The following is a 10,038-nucleotide window of genomic DNA, read 5'->3' on the forward strand; positions in this document are numbered from 1 at the left end:
TGCCTCAGCTCTGTCTTCTTCTGGGCTTTGCCTCATCTCTGTCTTCTTCTGGGCTTTGCCTCAGCTCTGTCTTCTTCTGGGCTTTGCCTCATCTCTGTCTTCTTCTGGGCTTTGTCTCATCTCTGTCTTCTTCTAGGCTTTGCCTCATCTCTGTCTTCTTCTGGGCATTGCCTAATCTCTGTCTTCTTCTAGGCTTTTCCTCATCTCTGTCTTCTTCTGAGCTTTGCCTCATCTCTGTATTCTTATGGGCTTTGCTTCATCTGTCTTCTTCTGGGCTTTGCCTCATCTCTGTCTTCTTCTAGGCTTTGCCACATCTCTGTCTTCTTCTAGAATTTGCCTCATCTCTGTCTTCTTCTAGGCTTTGCCTCATCTCTGTCTTCTTCTGGGCTTTGCCTCTTCTCTGTCTTCTTCTGGGCTTTGCCTCTTCTCTGTCTTCTTCTAGGCTTTGCCTCATCTCTGTCTTCTTCTGGGCATTGCCTCATCTCTGTCTTCTTCTAGGCTTTTCCTCATCTCTGTCTTCTTCTGAGCTTTGCCTCATCTCTGTATTCTTATGGGCTTTGCTTCATCTGTCTTCTTCTGGGCTTTGCCTCATCTCTGTCTTCTTCTAGGCTTTGCCTCATCTCTGTCTTCTTCTAGAATTTGCCTCATCTCTGTCTTCTTCTAGGCTTTGCCTCATCTCTGTCTTCTTCTGGGCTTTGCCTCTTCTCTGTCTTCTTCTGGGCTTTGCCTCTTCTCTGTCTTCTTCTGGGGCTTTGCCTTTTCTCTGTCTTCTTCTGGGCTTTGTCTCATATCTGTCTTCTTCTAGGCTTTGCCTCATCTGTCTTCTTCTGGGATTTTCCTCATATCTGTGTTATTTTGGGCTTTGTCTCATATCTGTCTTCTTCTGGGCTTTGTCTCAAAGCTGTCTTCTTTTGGGCTTTGTCTCATATCTGTCTTCTTCTGGGCTTTGCCTCATCGCTGTCTTCTTCTGGGCTTTGCCTCATCTCTGTCTTCTTCGGGGCTTTGTCTCATATCTGTCTTCTGCTGGGATGTGTCTCATATCTGTCTCTGGTTGTGGATGCTGACATCAGTGGTTGTTTGTGAGAATGGGATATGTACATGCTCTTGATAGAGCAGCATGGTTGCCCCTGGTGATTGTGGCAGCAGCCTATAACAAGTCTCTCCCTGATCTCAGGCCCTGAGATTGTCACCTCTATTTGGCACTGAAAGCTTGCAAGTGTGCAGCATATCATTATCAGAGCAGTGAATGACCCGCCTCGTTTTCTGTTCCGGGGCTGTGGTTAGATATTACTCTAGAAGTGCAATCTGTTTTGCAACTGATTGTTTTTACGTTGAAAAGACGTTGAAAAGACGGAAATATAAGATACTGTATCTGTATCTGTAATGAATTTAACAACAGTACATTTGAAAGTATTCCTTCAAAAAATGTGTTGTTTTTTCCTGTTTCAGTTCTAAAATAAAACAATGAAACACCTTGCCACTTTTACACAAACTACTTAACAAAAAAATAATTATGCAACTGACATCATGGAGTTCATTTCAACTCATACTTTGGAGAGAATTAAAAAAGATTGCCCCGTCTACAGGGGCCTACAAAATGGTTCCTTAGACACCACCTGTGACCACTCTCACAGGACCTGACCTGACCCCTGCATGTCCCCATCACTGTGTCAGCGTATCATTGGACATCTCTCTCCCTCTCCCTCCATCTCTCACTATCTCTATCACCGGCTCTGTGTGTCTTCCTTTTCACCCCGGTCCCAGGTGCTTTCCCTGGTCTCCAGCTCCTGAGCAAACCAGCCCTAACACACACAATGATATTCTAACAACGCTGAATTACCACGGCACATTCAATATTAACTGAATTTACTGTTGGTTTCCTTCCAAGCCACCATATGTTGAGAAGCCCGTTTCCCCCTAGCCTGAGCATGACTGATTCAGTTGTTGTAGCAAAGCTTTAAACCAGCCGAGCGTTCAGTCTGGGTGTTTTATGGAATATAGGACTTATAGAGGTCTTCAGTATAGAGGGAAGTGACATTGGTTTTATTGTAACGAGAGTGACTGTTCTGGACAGACTGGTTATATGGTGTAGTTCAGGCCTTTAGAACATGTGACCTGGTGTAGCTCTAAACTAGCAGAACCAGTACGATGAAATACCCTGGCCAGCTCCTAGATCTAAACTAGCAGAACCAGTATGATGACATACCCTGGCCAGCTCCTAGCTCCTAGCTCTAAACTAGCATAACCAGTACGATGACATACCCTGGTCAGCTCCTAGCTCTAAACTAGCATAACCAGTACGATGACATACCCTGGTCAGCTCCTAGCTCTAAACTAGCATAACCAGTACGATGACATACCCTGGTCAGCTCCTAGCTCTAAACTAGCATAACCAGTACGATGACATACCCTGGCCAGTTCCTAGCTCCTAGCTCTAAACTAGCATAACCAGTACGATGACATACCCTGGTCAGCTCCTAGCTCTAAACTAGCATAACCAGTACGATGACATACCCTGGTCAGCTCCTAGCTCTAAACTAGCATAACCAGTACGATGACATACCCTGGTCAGCTCCTAGCTCTAAACTAGCATAACCAGTACGATGACATACCCTGGCCAGCTCCTAGCTCTAAACTAGCATAACCAGTACGATGACATACCCTGGCCAGCTCCTAGCTCTAAACTAGCATAACCAGTACGATGACATATCCTGGCCAGCTCCTAGCTCTAAACTAGCATAACCAGTACGATGACATATCCTGGCCAGCTCCTAGCTCTAAACTAGCATAACCAGTACGATGACATACCCTGGTCAGCTCCTAGCTCCTAGCTCTAAACTAGCATAACCAGTACGATGACATACCCTGGCCAGTTCCTAGCTCCTAGCTCTAAACTAGCATAACCAGTACGATGACATATCCTGGCCAGCTCCTAGCTCTAAACTAGCATAACCAGTACGATGACATACCCTGGCCAGCTCCTAGCTCTAAACTAGCATAACCAGTACGATGACATACCCTGGCCAGCTCCTAGCTCTAAACTAGCATAACCAGTACGATGACATATCCTGGCCAGCTCCTAGCTCTAAACTAGCATAACCAGTACGATGACATATCCTGGCCAGCTCCTAGCTCTAAACTAGCATAACCAGTACGATGACATACCCTGGCCAGCTCCTAGCTCTAAACTAGCATAACCAGTACGATGACATACCCTGGCCAGCTCCTAGCTCTAAACTAGCATAACCAGTACGATGACATACCCTGGCCAGTTCCTAGCTCCTAGCTCTAAACTAGCATAACCAGTACGATAACATACCCTGGTCTGCTCCTAGCTCCTAGCTCTAAACTAGCACAACCAGTACGATGACATACCCTAGCCAGCTCCTAGCTCCTAGCTCTAAACTAGCATAACCAGTACGATGACATACCCTGGTCAGCTCCTAGCTCTAAACTAGCATAACCAGTACGATGACATACCCTGGTCTGCTCCTAGCTCCTAGCCCTAAACTAGCATAACCAGTACGATGACATACCCTGGTCAGCTCCTAGTTCCTAGCTCTAAACTAGCATAACCAGTACGATGACATACCCTGGTCAGCTCCTAGTTCCTAGCTCTAAACTAGCATAACCAGTACGATGACATACCCTGGCCAGCTCCTAGCTCCTAGCTCTAAACTAGCACAACCAGTACGATGACATACCCTGGTCAGCTCCTAGTTCCTAGCTCTAAACTAGCATAACCAGTACGATGACATACCCTGGTCAGCTCCTAGCTCCTAGCCCTAAACTAGCATAACCAGTACGATGACATACCCTGGTCAGGTCCTAGCTCTAAACTAGCATAACCAGTACGATGACATACCCTGGTCTGCTCCTAGCTCCTAGCCCTAAACTAGCATAACCAGTACGATGACATACCCTGGCCAGCTCCTAGCTCTAAACTAGCATAACCAGTACGATGACATACCCTGGTCAGTTCCTAGCTCCTAGCTCTAAACTAGCATAACCAGTACGATGACATACCCTGGTCAGTTCCTAGCTCCTAGCTCTAAACTAGCACAACCAGTACGATGACATACCCTGGCCAGCTCCTAGCTCCTAGCTCTAAACTAGCATAACCAGTACGATGACATACCCTGGTCAGCTCCTAGCTCCTAGCTCTAAACTAGCACAACCAGTACGATGACATACCCTGGTCTGCTCCTAGCTCCTAGCCCTAAACTAGCATAACCAGTACGATGACATACCCTGGTCAGTTCCTAGCTCCTAGCTCTAAACTAGCATAACCAGTACGATGACATACCCTGGCCAGCTCCTAGCTCTAAACTAGTATAACCAGTACGATGACATACCTTGGTCAGCTCCTAGCTCTAAACTAGCATAACCAGTACGATGACATACCCTGGCCAGCTCCTAGCTCCTAGCTCTAAACTAGCATAACCAGTACGATGACAAACCCTGGTCAGCTCCTAGCTCTAAACTAGCATAACCAGTACGATGACATATCCTGGCCAGCTCCTAGCTCTAAACTAGCATAAACAGTGTGTCTTCTCTTTCCCCTAATGACCAGTGTCCCTCTCCTGCTACTACCAGTGGTGTAAAGTACTTAAGTAAAAAATACTTTAAAGTACAACTAAGGTAGTTATTTAGGGTATCTGTACTTTACTTTACTATTTATATTTTTTTAGAACTTTTAGTTTTTCTTCACTACATTCCGAAAGAAAAGAATGTACTTTTTACTCCTTACATTTTCCTGCCACCCAAAAGTACTCGTTACATTTTGAATGCTTAACAGGACAGGAAAATGGTCCAATTTACACACTTATCAAGAGAACATCCCTGGTCATCCCTACTGCCTCTGATCTGGAGGATTCACTAAACACAAATGCATCGCTTGTAAATGATGTCTGAGTGTTGGAGTGTGCCCCTGGCTATCTGTAATGATATCTGAGTGTTGAAGTGTGCCCCTGGCTATCTGTAATAATGTCTGAGTGATGGAGTGTGCCCCTGGCTATCTGTAATAATGTCTGAGTGTTGGAGTGTGACCCTGGCTATCTGTAATGATGTCTGAGTGTTGGAGTGTGCCCCTGGCTATCTGTAATAATGTCTGAGTGTTGGAGTGTACCCCTGGCTATCTGTAATGATGTCTGAGTGTTGGAGTGTACCCCTGGCTATCTGTAATAATGTCTGAGTGTTGGAGTGTGACCCTGGCTATCTGTAATGATGTCTGAGTGTTGGAGTGTGCCCCTGGCTATCCGTACATTTTAAAAACAAGACAATGGTGCCGTCTGCTTTGCTTAACATAAGGAATTTGAAATGATTTATACTTCTACTTTTGATACATAAGTATTTTGTTTTATTTTACCTTTATTTAACTAGGCAAGTCAGTTAAGAACAAATTCTTATTTTCAATGACAGCCTAGGAACGGTGGGTTAACTGCCTTGTTCAGGGGCAGAGCAACAGATTCTTACCTTGTCAGCTCGGGGATTCATCTTGCAACCTTTCGGTCACTAGTCCAACGCTTTAACCACTAGGCTACCTGCCGCCCCAAGTATATTTTATAAATTACATTTACTTTTGATACTTAAGTATATTTAGAACCAAATACCGTTAGACTTTTACTCAAGTAGTATTTTACTGGGTGACTTTTACTTTTATTTGAGTAACTTTATATTAATAAGGTATCGACACTTTTAATAAAGTATGACAATTGAGTCCTTTTCCACCACTGCCTACTACAACATCTCCTTCAAAATTGTACATCACTATTTCCTGATCCAGAACCATATTCCTCATCTCATCCTCTCCTTCGTAGAGATAAGTATCTCTCATAGGGTTGTATAGAGATTACAACATTGTATCTCTGCCATTATGGCGTGTGGGACAGCATGGTCAACGCCATAGAGGCTATCTCCATTTTAAAGTAAGTACATTTTCTTCTTTTTTTGATGTTTGAAAAAATATAGGTGACTTAGGATCATATGATGCAAAATGCATCATACGGGGATGATTTCAGATTTTTTTTTAAAGTTACATATCTTGAAAACTTGATTGTTGACAAACAAAACATTTTGGGACTAATACCAAAAGATAATTTTTTCCTTTAACAATTCCAAGCATACCCATAACATGATGCGGCCACCACTATGCGACCACCACTATGCTTGCAAATATGGAGAAGGGTACTCAGTAATGTGTTGTATTGGATTTGCCCCAAATATAACACTTTGTATTCAGGACAGCATTACTTTAGTGCCTGTTGCAAACAGGATGCATGTTTTGGAATATTTGTATTCTGTACAGGCTTCCTTCTTTTCACTCTGTCCATTAGGTTAGTATGGTGGAGTAACTACAATGTTGTTGATCCATCCCCAGTGTTCTCCTATCATCGCCATTAAACTCTGTCACTTTTTTAAAGTCACCATTAGCCTCATGGTGAAATCCCTGAGCTCTTTCCTTCCTCTCCAGCATCTGAGTTAGGAAGGATGCCTGTATTGTTGTAGTGACTGGGTGTATTGATACATCATCCAAAGTGCAATTAACAACTTCACCATGCTTAAACAGATATTCAATGTCTGCGTTTTTATTTTTACCCATCTACCAATAGGCGCTCTTCTTGGCGAGGCATTGGAAAATGTTCCTGGTCTTTGTGGTTGAATCTGTGTTTTTTCAGATAATTGTGTGTGGGGTACAGATATGAGGTAGGCTTTCAAAAATCATGTTAAACACTATTATTGCACACAGAGTAAGTCCATGAAACTATTTAAGTGACTTGTTAAGCACATTTTCCCTACTGAATTTATTTAGACTTGTCATAACAAAGGGGTTGAGTACTTATTGACTCAAAACATTTAAGCTTTAGATTTTTTTATTAATTTGAAAAAGATTCTACAAATATAATTCCACTTTGACATTATGGGGTATTGTGTGTAGGCCAGTAACAAAATATCTCAATTTAATCAATTTCAAATTCAGGCTGTAACACAACAAAATGTGGAAAAAGGCAAGGGGTGTGGGTTAATACTTTCTGAAGGCCCTGTACTGTATGTGTGCGCCAGTGTGTGACTGTAAAAAGTGAAAGGTTATATACAGTCAAGGCCATAGTATACATTAATCCTAATTCTTGTTGATTCTGTCCTGACTCATGTCACGACTGGCCATCCTGATTGAATTACTCTTATTACAGAGATGAGGCAAGAAATACTTGGCCATCGATCAACAGGCCTTGAAGTTTTTACAAACACTGTGGAAATGCCCAGCCAATTGTTTTTTTTAAATACGACATAGCCTGACGATCCAGCACTTATTAAACAGAACCATTTGTATTCCTTGAAAACAGAGCAGAGCTGAAATAGTTATTTCCTTCTGTTTATGGCTCTGAATGAAACCAGCATGCCTTCCATAGTCCCTCAGTGACACTGCAGTGTTTACCTGACTTTCTCCATCTCTCCCTTAGCCTCTCTCTCTCTCTCATCCTCTCTCTCGCGCTCTATTCATTACCTGTCTCTCTTTTCCTATCTGCATATATTTGGGTCATATCACATTTTCATGTATAATTTTCCATATATCTTTTTCTGTTGTAACTTTGGTCTGCCAAGAGAACATCAAACATTTAATAGTACAAAGTAATATAACATGTAGTATGTAAAAAGAAAAATGAACAGGAAAAAGTGGCCTCCACCGCCAACCCCTATCCAGTCAACATGTCTCCATCACTCCAAACAATAAAAAATAGGTATAGCTATACTGTATTTTGTTTCTATGTATGTGTTGTGCTTTAGCTGAGATTATTCTTTACAGAGTCAAGTGTATTTGTCCAGGCCTTAATTGTTCCTTGACTAGCACCATTCATTCTCTCTGTCGATAATTATAATGTTATAACTTCTAACATGTTTTTTTTTGCGACAGTGCTGCCTGCCAACAGTAATCGTCTCTGATTGATTGAGAGATTCGAGGAGCTATCATTGTGAAGTAACATAATAGATGTAAAGCATTGAATATTTACATTCATACACTTCTAAATAAATTGTTTATCTTTGTCCCAGAAGCAGTTAACTGCACGGCACTCCCACATCACATGGAGGAATGTTCTTACCTCATTCAGCAGACATAGTGAACATTTGGGAGTTGGGGGCCAATTTCATAATCAAAAGTTTCCTTTGTGTCTTTTCTCTTTCTGTGCATATCCACCTCAACGTGGGCTACATACTGACCGGCTCCACTGAGGATGAATGTAAGTCATTCAAACGTGTTAACCCTCGCAGGAGCATGTGCAGACCAGCTGGTTGTAATGTTCTCAGACGTATTCAGCCTCTCTCTAGCTCAGCCCGCTATACCCACCTGCTTCAAGATGTCCACTATCATCCCAGTGCCAAAGAAAGGGGAAAATGAACTGAACTGAATGACTGCCGACAAGTAGCACTCACTTCCGTCATCATGAAGTGCTTTGAGAGGTTAGTCAAAGACCACATCACCTTCTCCCTCCCCAAAACACTCAACCCTCTCCAGTTCGCCTACTGCCGACAGATCCACAGACGACGCAATCGCAATTGCACTGCACACGGCCTTACCCACCTGGACAAAAGGAATGCATATGTGAGGATGCTGTTCATCGACTACAGCTCAGCCTTCAATACCATAGTGCCCTATAAGCTCATTACAAAGTTCACAGCCCTGGGTCTGAACTCCTCCCTATGCAACTGGGTCCTGGACTTCCTGACAGGCCGACACCCAGGTGGTGAAGTTAGGGAACATTACCTCCTTGACAATGATTCTCAACACGGGGGCCCACAAGGGTGAGTCCTCAGTCCCCTCCTGTACTCCCTGTACACCCACGATTGTGTTGCCTCACACAGTTCCAACTCCATCATCAAGTTCACTGACAACACGACCTGATCACCAACAACGACGAGACTGCCTACAGGGAAGATGTAGACATTCTGACGGTGTGGTGCCAGGTAAACAACCTCTCCCTTAATGTCAGCAAAACAAAGGAGCTGATTGTGGACTTCAGGATGAACCAGGCTGGACACGCCCCATCCTCATCAATGGGGCCGCCGTGGAGATGGTCAATAACTTAAAATTCCTTGGCGTACACACCTCAGGGAAGCTGAAATGGTCAAACCACACGGACACCGTGGTGAAGAAGGCACGGCAGCGTCTCTTCAACCTCAGGAGGCTGAAGAAATTTGGCCTGTCCCCGAGGGCCCTCACAGTGGTTTACAGGAACACCATCGAGAGCATACTGTTGGGACGCATCACAGCCTGGTATGCAATGCCACCGCCGTGGACCGCAAGGCTCTTCAGAGTGTGATACGTGCAGCCGACTGCACCATTGGGAGCTCACTTCTTTTTTATATTTCTTGCTCTTCTTCACTTCCTCTTTCTCTGGCTACCCCTCCCTCCCTCCCTCCCTCCATCCCTCCCTCCCTCCCTCCCTCCCTCCCTCCCTCCCTCATAAGCACATCTTGTTTTTATCTCTCTCCTTGCTCGTTGCTTTACGTCTGTCTTCATTCTTATGTCTTTCTGTTTTCTCTTCCTCTGTCTCTATCCCCCCTCATTCTCCTTGCCCTTCTTTTCCATCCCTTCTTCCTTTTATTCTCTTATATCAGGAAGTGTTTGGCTGCCTTTATCAATAATATGTCATGGGGATAACATTGTCAATAACATCATTATGAGCAAATTGAATTTGAGAAATTGAGTTAGGGAGGTTAGAGCAGGGACATGTGGCCGCCTACACACGAATGAGTATCGGGGGTATCGTCTTTCCATCTGCAAATATTTCCTCATACACAACCCCCCTTCGCTCACTTTCATGTGTCGCATTTCAGATTTCTATTCACATTTTCATATGTTTTATGGAATCAGTTTGTTAGACCAACTAAAAGCAAAAAATATATATATTCCTGCTAAATATAGCTTGTTTATGCTAGTGGTGCAGCAAAATATCTCTCAGAATATGAATACAAAATCCTTGTGTAGTGTGTGTAAATCAAACGTATTCCCCCTCATCAAATAAAATGATGTACATGCAT

At 43.5% G+C, this 10,038-nt stretch overlaps 1 protein-coding gene across 1 annotated transcript in view; it reads left to right on the plus strand.

Moving 5' to 3' along the window:
* Window positions 1-10,038, plus strand: part of LOC129867409 (zinc finger protein GLIS1-like) — a 157,375-nt gene that overhangs the window by 44,484 nt on the left and 102,853 nt on the right. The gene's annotated exons all lie outside the window — the stretch shown is intronic.

The sequence above is a fragment of the Salvelinus fontinalis genome, chromosome 12 (genome assembly GCF_029448725.1).
Source record: "Salvelinus fontinalis isolate EN_2023a chromosome 12, ASM2944872v1, whole genome shotgun sequence".
In the NCBI taxonomy this organism is placed as follows: Eukaryota; Metazoa; Chordata; class Actinopteri; order Salmoniformes; family Salmonidae; genus Salvelinus; species Salvelinus fontinalis.